This window comes from Aphis gossypii, unplaced genomic scaffold, assembly GCF_020184175.1.
Source record: "Aphis gossypii isolate Hap1 unplaced genomic scaffold, ASM2018417v2 Contig00456, whole genome shotgun sequence".
Lineage (NCBI taxonomy): Eukaryota > Metazoa > Arthropoda > Insecta > Hemiptera > Aphididae > Aphis > Aphis gossypii.
Window position 1 is genome coordinate 30,528 of NW_026083113.1, and position 10,855 is coordinate 41,382.

Sequence of the window (10,855 nt, forward strand, 5' to 3'; positions counted from 1 at the left end):
GCATACAGTTTTTATCTGCAACTTTTGGACCGGGGAGAGACGGGAGCTGGAGCAGTCCTTGGGCCGACCTATTCGTTCGGAAGACGTGATTGGACGTGTTATGTGGGCCAATCCGACGGACCTACCCGAAGACCCACTCCGTAGCAGCAGGATTCTTGTAGCGGCCTCCAGGATTAGGAGTCAATTCCTCCAGATGGTGAGGACATAATGGGACACAAGGAGCAGTTGGAGAGGGAGAGGCAGCACACGATCAACCGCGAATTCAGATGTAGTAATAGTTAAGCCAATGTTTTTTTTTTTGTACGCTGAAAGCAAAGTTGAGGGGGTAAAGCCCCTCGTTTCTTGTTATTTCTGTTGTTGTAAGGTTGCTGCAGGGGGACTGTCCCTGTATTCAACCAACATATATGTTGTATGTTTATGAATAAACGATGCGGCCGGGAGGCAGCAATGGGAAACCTACTTCCCTCCCTGGTTCGCGATGCAAACCGGAAAAAAAAAAAAAAAAAGGTGAACAATATTTTTCCAATCGGCCTAGAATTTGTGACACTTCCATATCAGGTTTATCTATTACTAATGTGTTGTAGACTTTAAGGCATCCGTGCCCGTCAAATTCAATAATCTTGCTACTTGAATTGTTTTTGATTTTTCATCTCTGTTGCTATCATGTAAATTTCAATTTGTTGTTTGAAGAACTTAAAATTTTGACTCAGGTTACCAGTCATTTTCAGAGGTGCCGGTTTGTTGAACTCCATTATTTTATTTATTAAAATAATTAATTAAAACCAATTTCAGTATTAGATTCGTTTACGACTGCGCCATGTTTGTTATTAAAAACTATTTAATGTTTAATAGTGAATAACATATTATTTATTATTTAAACATTAATTATAAGACAACTGACTGGTGTATATTATAACATGTGTTTTCATTGAGTGGGTGTCTGTTAAATGAACACACTATTTTGTGGTTAAGTTACCTATTGATAACAATATGGTTCAGTTATCAAACACATATTAAGTACAATACACAATAGTACAACAATTATGAGCTTTGCTCGACAAAAAAGAGAGGACTCTACTCCTCTAACTTTCGGCTTCGCGCGTACAAAATAAACTTATGCTAGTTAAGCCCTAAGTCGCTGTCGCACCCTTTCTTCGTGCTCCTTGTGGACTGCACTTGTAGACACCACTCGGCTCGGCTGACTGTATCCCCTCTTCGTCGTCAAGATGACTGCCTCCGTTTTCCTAACCGACAGAGATAGACCAGCGCCAATCATCCACTCGGCAACTTTATCCAAAGCCTGGTTGATTACCGTCTCGAGTATCCACGTAGTATGGCCGGTTGCCACGACAGCCACGTCGTCGGCGAAAGCCACCAGTTCCGTGGACGACATTCCGCGTTCATTGCCTCCTGTTTCCACTTGTAGAAGCTCGTCATACATCATGTTCCACAGGAGAGGCCCAAGCACTGAACCTTGTGGGACACCACACCTCATGTACCACAGTCCGATCACTAAGGTAGCTCTCGATTATACCGACGAGGTAGGGGGGCATACCTTATCCTTCTTGGCCTTTACTATCCTCGGCCATCTCGCTGAATTAAAGGCATTCGCCACGTCCAATGCCACACTGCGTACAGCTTTCTGTTGTAAAACTGTCCGGAACCGGCTGCTTTTACGACGTCAAACACACGTCTTATGGCGTCCACCGTCGACGCCCCTTTCTAAAGCCATATTGACGGTCATTGAGGTCACCAGCTTCCTCGAGCCGCTTCTCGTACGGGTCTTTATTAGCCTTTCAAAGAATTTGCCTACTGTGTTCAACAGGCAAATTGGTCTATATGACGACGGGTCCTCGAGAGGTTTATCCCCCTTCCTTAGGAGAACGAGTTTCGCTATGTTCCAAGGGCGTGGGAGACGCTCTCCTTTAGACACTCGTTGAAAAAATCCCGCAGTATCTCTGGTTTGTGCCTAGCGACGTTTTTATAATCAGGTTGGGTACACCATCAGGTCCCGGGCCTTTCCTCGTGGGATCCTGATGCTGAGCATCATGATTTCCGTGTTGGTGACCGCTGGGAAGTTGTGAGTTTCCGTACGTGGTGGCCAGGCGGTGGCTGCCTCCCTCTGGAATAGGGCGTCGACGATCGATTCCACTCTTCCTGGTGCGGAAAGTCCGGGAATGGGTCTCCTGCCAACTAGTTTTTTGGTTACCAATTTATATGGTAGGCCCCAGGGATCTGCTTCTTCCTGTTTCAATAGATCATTCCAGCTGTTCCTTTTGCTGACTCTGATGGCCACCTTGAGTTCCTTCCTGGCCCGTCTAAAATCCTCACGCCTTAGATCCTGATCCGGCTGCAGGCGTCCCCTCTTAACTCGGCGTCTCATTCTGTTGCACTCCTCGCGTAGTTTGTCTATTTCCTGCGACCACCAGTAAGCAGGTTTTTTGCCTCCTGTATACCTGCCCTTAGACATGCAGCTGTCGCACGCTTGCTTTAGGTACAAGTCTAGAGTTTCCGTGGCTGTTATCGCCTCTTCACAGGTGGTATCAATGCTGACCGAATTTATAAAATCCCTTAGCTTGGAGTCATCGTAACTCCTCCATGACCACCTTTCCTCTGGCGGACGGCGCTCTGGGCCGGGAGTTCCAGCGGTGTGAAGGCGATATACCTGTAAAGTAGTACCTTCCAATCCTGCACTTGGTGACTGCTGCTGTCGTTGACGAACGTGATGTCGATGTGCGATCTCGATATCCCGCCTGCGTATACTCTAGAGAATGTCGGTTTGTCACCGGTGTTACACGCACTGAAGCCCAGGCTGGCGATCATATCAACTAGTGCACGCCCCTTGGGTTCTTCATTGTGGTCTCCCCATGCCGGTGACTTCGCGTTGAAATCACCGGCGACTATGACGGTCTCTGTCTTTTGTCTTATGCTTCCCTCCAGCCAGTCGAGGAAGTCCACGAATAAGGTGAAGACAGTGTTGGGAGACCAATAGCAAGTGTACACAGTGAAGTCCTCCACTTTAACCCATCTAAACCCCGCGCTGTCTTTTTGGCAGACGGCTTGCACTTGCAGCTTGGGATCTGATAAAAAGATAGCCGCCTTTCCACCGGTGTCGCTGAATCATCCGTTTGCCTCAGTCCCACAACGGTACGGCTCGCTCATGATAATCACGTCAATGCCCATATTGGCCGCGGTTGCCAGTGCCAGGTCTTGTGCCACCCTACATACGCCAACATTGATTTGGAGGCATCTAATCATTTCAATTTCCGCCTGTCTTCCCGACTGTTTTACCACTCAGGAGAATATAAAGGTACCTAATAAATATAATAAATATTATACCTAATAATGTATATAGTGTAGCCATATACAAATATGACAATTTATAAGATACCATAATTATATTAATTATTACATTATTAATACATTGCACTGAACATTATAATAGAAGTGCATTAGAAAATATTATTGTAAATCTAATAAGATAATATTATGATTGTTACTTACCGTAAACCACACGAAGTATAGCGAAATAAGCTAGGTCGTATTACTTCAATTTCTTTAAATTGAAAAAAAAAATACTGAAAAGATGAGAGCGTTAGCGAGTGCCGTTGAGTGCTAAATGCTAATGACAATATAATAATATAACATGATATAAAATGAAAATATAACGAATAACGATACGGTCGACCGATACGGCGATACGTAGTACATACGATGAAACGACTATCGCCGACGTGATTGACTTTTTGACCATTAATTGTGGTTTTTTCACGGTATCAGATATAATTAGTATATATATAGCAATACAGCGTCGGCCAGCCGCGGTAATACCATGGAGTAATAAATACTATTCTATGGATAAAATGTCGTCTAGACGGTATTAGGTATAAAGGCGCATTCACATTACGTCGTGTGTCGTGTCGTGCGATGTGAAGAAGTGGACAAGGTAACTATGGTTACAAATGTTACAATGTTACCACCATATTGCTTACCTTGGTATCTGGTTTCCCATAGAGCCCGGTCTTTTTAAAAATAAATAAATAGACTGCGTTAGTACGCAAATAATATAATTAATGACTGTCATTATTACTGATTAAAATTGTAAGTGACGATGTCTACTGTTTTAACCTGTGCTAATTAGTAAAATTTTCAATACGAAAGATCACGTAATTGTGTATAATATTATTTAGTTGTATTATATTATAAGGCCGTGCTTTTCAGGACCATCATATATTAATTTATATTACAAAAATCATTTTTAAAACATTTTTAAAATTACTTAAAAGTGATTGAAAATGAAACGTCAAAATGAAATATATAACCATGAAATGGCATTATATAGAAGAAAAGTTGTGTTGCTGTATGTGTGGCACAGATGCCAAATACAAAAAACGTAAGTTTAATGAGAGTGTATCTTTCAAGTTTTCAGCATCAATGAAATTTGACTTAAAAAAAAACGAAAAAATGCTCTAAAAATAAAAAAAAGCGGGCAAGTGGGTACCGCTCTGCTGTACATTAGGTGTCGTGTAGATCACTATTATGTATTAAGAGAAGGTTAAATTTGAATCCAATGATAATTATCATTGTATACGAAAAACAATTCTGAACGAAGATGATTTGTCAGCCTAGGATATAATTTTCAGTTGTTGGTGAAAAAGGTGGTTTATGTTTTAATGACCTGAATACATCAAAATTTAAGTTTTTTTATAATTATTATTAGCTAAACTTATGGAAAATCTTGTAATACATTTTCAACTCTTAGCTACTTAAAAAAATTGTGCCTATGTATTCTTATAATTTTTTAATCACTATAGGAAGAACTTATGAGGAACTTTGAATTAATTTTTCAAGTTTTTGATAGGGCCAAAAAAATTTTATCGACACTTCAAAAAATTTTTTCAGAAAAGTTGAAAATTTCAGTTGCCTATAAATAGCTCAAAATATTTTAAAAATTAAATCACCTAAAGAAAACGCGAATCCTAATAACTGGTAAAATTTTAAAGTATACTTTTTGAATAATAACAAATATTTAAAATCGTTGGGATAAATCGTTGTCGTTACGCTATTTCGTAAAAATTTAAAATTCAAACGCACATACAATTTTTCCTATAATGATGTTATGTGTTTTCTCTATAGCTACTTGAAGGAAAACTTATGGAAAACTTAGTGTTATAATTTAAATCCTTAGTTATGAACACAAAAAATTTTATGATTTTTCAACTTCAACATTACTTGCAAATTTTCGCGTTTTCGACAGATTTCGTAAAAACTTGAACTATAAACGCTATATAAAAAAAAATTGTGACTAACGATTTTTAATTTTTTTTAGCTACAATAAAAACAACTCATAAGGAACCTTGTATTAAATTTTAAACACTTTAAAAAAAATTTCTGAAAAAAAATCGAAAATTTCAGTGGTCTATAAAAACTCAAAAAAAGTCAAAAATATTTGAAAATTTAACTATATATAAATAGCTTGACATAACAATTGGTGAAAATTTCAAGTATTTTCAGTGATTAGTTTTTGAATTACAACCATAAAAAAAAATCGATTTGGTCGAAAACTGGTTTTGCGTAAAAAATCCAGTTTTTCCGTCATTTTTTTTTTGTTTTTCTCGATTTTTTTGAAAACTGTTGGAAAATGTTAACTTTTGAATGCACCGAGGATATTCACTTTTACATCGGAAACAACCCCATAGCTTGAAATTGGAGCATTATTTCGACTAGTTATGCTGTACACAGACACAAAAAAAAAAACAAAAAAAAAAAAAATCATTGTAAAATCAATACATTCTTCACTCCGTTCAGAATCTAAAAAATATAGTCCAGGGACTAAAATATATCTGATTTCAGGGGACACATTACACACTTAAATTGAACAGTTACTTTTGGCTTTGACGGTTTTCTATTGCAAAAATAAAACCTATTGGGGCCTTAACCGTAGTTAGGGGGGCAGCCTAGTAAAGTATATCAATAAAAGTATTTGTATACTTTTTTTTGTGTTCGAATACTATTTTAAATACTTTTTTAAAAAAATTATTCAAATACGTATTCAGAATACTTTTATTTGTATTTTTTATTTACACACTTTGGTATTCAGTGGACACAACACACTGAGTGTCCTTGAGACACTGTATTTTAGCACCTGAATATACTTGACCTAAATAAATCTTGAAAGAACTATTAATTTGAATTTCAGAACGATTTTCAATCTAGCTAACAGTTAAAAATGTTGTTTTAAGTATTTTTTGTAACAAGAAGGTAAAATTAAATTCTTCGATTGTCAGAAAATATAATAATGACAAATAGTTAGGTATCTGTATTTTTTCTATCAGTTGTTAAAAAATCAATTTAAAGAAAAATCCTTAATATTAAAATCAAAATTAATAATTGGTTATATAGGTTCATATGTTATTAAAGCAAATCTTAGGATGGAAAAGCATTCTTTATGATGTTCTATATAAAGATGCAAGTCATAAACATCCAGCCTCCAGGCCTTACTTATAATTGATCCAGGAGGTAGACGACTGGAAGTTGCTCATTATTTTAAATATTGACTTAAGGAAAGAAAATTAATTTTGCATAAAATGATAGTTTTTACCTCTAAATGTATTGTCTTTGATACATTTTAAATTGATTTAATATAAATATTATCTAGTGTTGAAAGAAGATGGCATGTGCGACCGATACCAAGATCGATCGTTTTTATGGCGACTACAGCAATTTAGTGTCTGAGCAACAACTCAGCAATATACCACAATTTTATCCGCATGAGCTCAACAACATTTGAAGAGCTAGTTTGTTTAGTTGGTCCTCATGTAACAAGATTTCCAAATTTTAGAAAGGATACTTTAGTTGTTGGTGAAATATTATCATGTACATTGAGATATGTATGAATTGCATAATACTTTTATTTTTATTTATTTATTATATTTATCTTTTCCGTGTAAATAAAACTTATTTATTTATAAATAATATGCCCATTTAGATACTTGGCTTCAGGAGATAGTATGATGTCTTTGGTATACTCTTTCCGTATGGGTCATTCAACAATATCAAAGTTGATTTGTGAATGCTGTTCAGTCATTTGGCAGGTTAAAGAGAAAAATGTAGGAATTTATAGTATTTACAAATCTACAGGCAATTATACCTGTATTTATGTAAACTATACTTAACATACCTGATTCATGAGTCATGATCAAAAAAAATATAGCTAAGCAACATACTAAATAGCATTAAATATTTAAGGTTTTGTTTACTCCATCTGTCTTAAATTGGAAAAAAAAAGGCTAGAGAATTTGAAGACAAGTGGAATTTACCACATTGTGTTGCAGCAATTGATGGAAAACATATTGTTCATCAAGTGAATTATTTTTATTTTAATTTTGTTTCTTATCCTACCTAAATATAAGTACTTACCAAATACTTACCAGATACTTACCATATTCAGGCTTTTTCAAATGATGGTTCTTACCATTTCAATTATAAGGGTACGCATAGTACAGTTTTGTTGGCTATGTGTGACGCCAATTATAGTTTTTTGCTGGTCGATATTGGGGCTCCGGGATGATGCAGCGATGGAGGGGTTTTCAGGAGTAGTAATATGGGCAAAGCTTTTGCCAATAAAACAATTAACTTACCTGAAACCATAGATATTGATGGTGTGAATGGACCAATACCATACTTTATAGTAGGAGATGAGGCATTTCCACTTACCGAATACTTGATGAGGCCATATCCTGGTCGTAGAAGATCTACTATGCCAAAAGATGAAGAAATTTTCAACTATAGGTAAATTTACTATAAGAATACACCACACCCACATATTAATAATGTACAACATACCAAATTTGCTTTTAACAGAACCAATTGTGTTTTTTTTTTTAGCTTCAATTGAGTAGTATTTTAGAGAAATGTTAAAGATTTTATGTTAGTAGATATTATCAACAAATTTGATGCAAATTTGAATGTAAATTTTCTATGTAGTATGTTTTTTGAGGCACTTAATATAGATGTGGTGGTATATTCTTAATAAAAATTATTACTTATCAAATATTAAAATTATACTAGTAAAATATTCCAAAAAAACTATTAAGGTTAAGCAGAGCACGACGAACGATTGAAAATGCTTTTGGCATACTAGCATCACGATTTAGGATTTTCAGAAAGCCAATAATAGCTTCTGAAAAAACAATAATAAATATAACGAAAGCAACAATTGTTTTACAACTTTATAAAAAAGTTAGAAACAGACGCAGGTAAATATTATGGAATAATATTATAATAATAATAATAATTTAATAATATTATCTTAACAGGTATAAGCATGTACAACCAAGCCATATCATGCAGTGCAAGCAACATGCAAACAGATGAACTACAAGGTTTAGTCCCATTAAACCGTGCAGGTTCAAATCATTATAGTTCAAATGCTAAAGAAATAAGGGACAAATTAAAAATGTATGTTAATCATGCAGGAGCTTTAGAGTACCAACAGAGACAGTTATAAAAGAAAATTAATAGACATATATACTAAAAATAAAATTTGTACTAATCTTTTGAACAGTGCTTTTTTTTTGCAGCAAACACCAATGCTAATATGTCCTCTTCCAATTGAATTTTTATATTATTAGGTAAATCTTTCATTGTTTCCATCAAATAGTTGCAAAATGGGTCAGTCACTGATGGTGTTGTAGGTGGTGGTGGTGGTGTTTTGGGCCTAGACGATATTAATTCGTTTAAAATAGCTTCACCAATAACATCATGCGTTTTTCCTGAAATTTATACATTTATATTAAAATCACACAATATGTAGAATTTTTTAATAGTTTAATAATTAATGGTAAAATAGTATTAATTAATGTTGATCATTACGATTCTTGGTTTTTTGGTTTCTATTCAAACTAAATATTCTTATATCTCATTGTAATTGTTCATCCTCATTATTGTGATTACTAATAAATTATTAATAGCATTATATGGACTATATTATTTTTTCATTTTAATATACAACAATTAGTATTGATTATAAAGATATTCAAGTAATAATATAATGATCAATAAATTAAAATAAGATAGATAATATGTCATAATTATGGGTATTTATGACAATTGTAATTATAATAACTACATAATTCATCTATCTATAAATAACATAGACATTTTACTTTTTCTTGATGACGAAGCATTTGAAATGGTTGGACTTTTTTGTCAATTTCAAGTGTCAAGTTTGAAGAAGTACTAAAAAAAAATATGTATCATGAAAAACAAAAAAAAAAACTTCATATTTTTAGAATTGGTATTTCATTGGTCACATATATAATATGTAGTATTGACTGTTTGCTGTAACTTACATTTAATATAATTTACCTATGAAAAAATAAACAAGGTAAATTACTTACGTTGGTTCAACAGCTACAATGTCCTCAAAAAACTTGAGTTCCTCAAAATGCTCCCATATTTAATGGTGTGTACTGCCACTACTAGATGGACGTTTGTAACTTTTTTTTTCTCTTGCATACTTATCCCTCAAATATTTCCATTTATTCATAATAGACGTTACATCATAATTACCTAAGAAAAAAAAACCCCAACAAACACGCAAAAGAACACACAAATACAAACCATTATTCAATAATAATACAAATAGCTTGATAATAGATTGGACCAAACCTCCACACTCAAATGGACCAATTCCCATAATTTTCTTTTTTTAATTTCAGTCCGGTCCTTTAGAGGTAGACGATGGTCCCACAAAGCAGGATGTTTAAGCACTGCCCCAATAATATTAGAATATAAGGTTTCATTACCAACTGTATCATCTACTATTTCGGTAGTCTTTGGCCTAATATTTTGTGGCTTAATTGCTGTCCTCACTTGATCCAGCGATTGTGATGTGCATGTGCTAGGTATCAATGAAGTATCTATAAATATTAAAAAATGTAATTGAATAATGCAAATATTGAATTACAATTATAAACAGTATAATAATAATGCCAATGGTATTATGATTTAAAGTAGGTCTGTTAACTGAATTGTTACCTACATACCAAGGCTATATAAAAACATATTATTTAAATTTAACTTCAATATTTAATTTGAAAATGTAATAATTATACTTTACTCTTAACATGATACATACCTAATACATTACAATCGTGGATGAAATGAGGCAAATACAACCTTTGGCATTTTGAACAAGTTTTAACCACTACAGACATGGCAAAATGGTACCTATACAATAGTCAATATTCAATATTGCAATACTTATAGCAAACACGTATGACTGACGATTGACGACTGTCGGACTGTATGAGCTATGACTGATACGAGCAACGAGCGTAGTTCAGTACTTCGTAGTTTTCGGCTTCGGCATGTCGCAGTTACAAGATTGTCTAGATATGCAAATCGCTCATTTAAAATTACTAATTTGTTATCAGTAATTATAATCATGTCATTTTAGTCAATATTCAATAATAATAGTGATAGTAATTAATAATCTATAACCACTCTTTAACCGTTTATACCAGAAACGACAAAAGTTGAGATGTATTCAATTCTAGGTATCCTCGGTTTAAACTTGGTTGTACCAACATATCAAAAGTTAAACGTCCAATCAGAATGCGATTTGACCAACACGACACGACACACGACCGTAGCTATGAATGCGCCTTAACTTTTATATTTTATAGCAATATCATATAATAATATTAATATTTGTAACCAATAATATTTTTATCAACGACGTTTAATTCGTTCAAATCTTATTTCTGTACACTGCGAACTGCGTAGTGTAAGTACACAATGCAAATTCGTTACTGTAACTAGTGTAACTAAAAATAATTTTAAATATGAA

The 10,855-nt window shown here is 34.3% G+C and overlaps 1 pseudogene; it reads right to left on the reverse strand.

Annotated features, from left to right (window-relative positions):
* Positions 1-7,254: 7,254 nt before the first annotated feature.
* Positions 7,255-10,248, reverse strand: LOC126554238 (uncharacterized; annotated as a pseudogene).
* Positions 10,249-10,855: the final 607 nt, after the last annotated feature.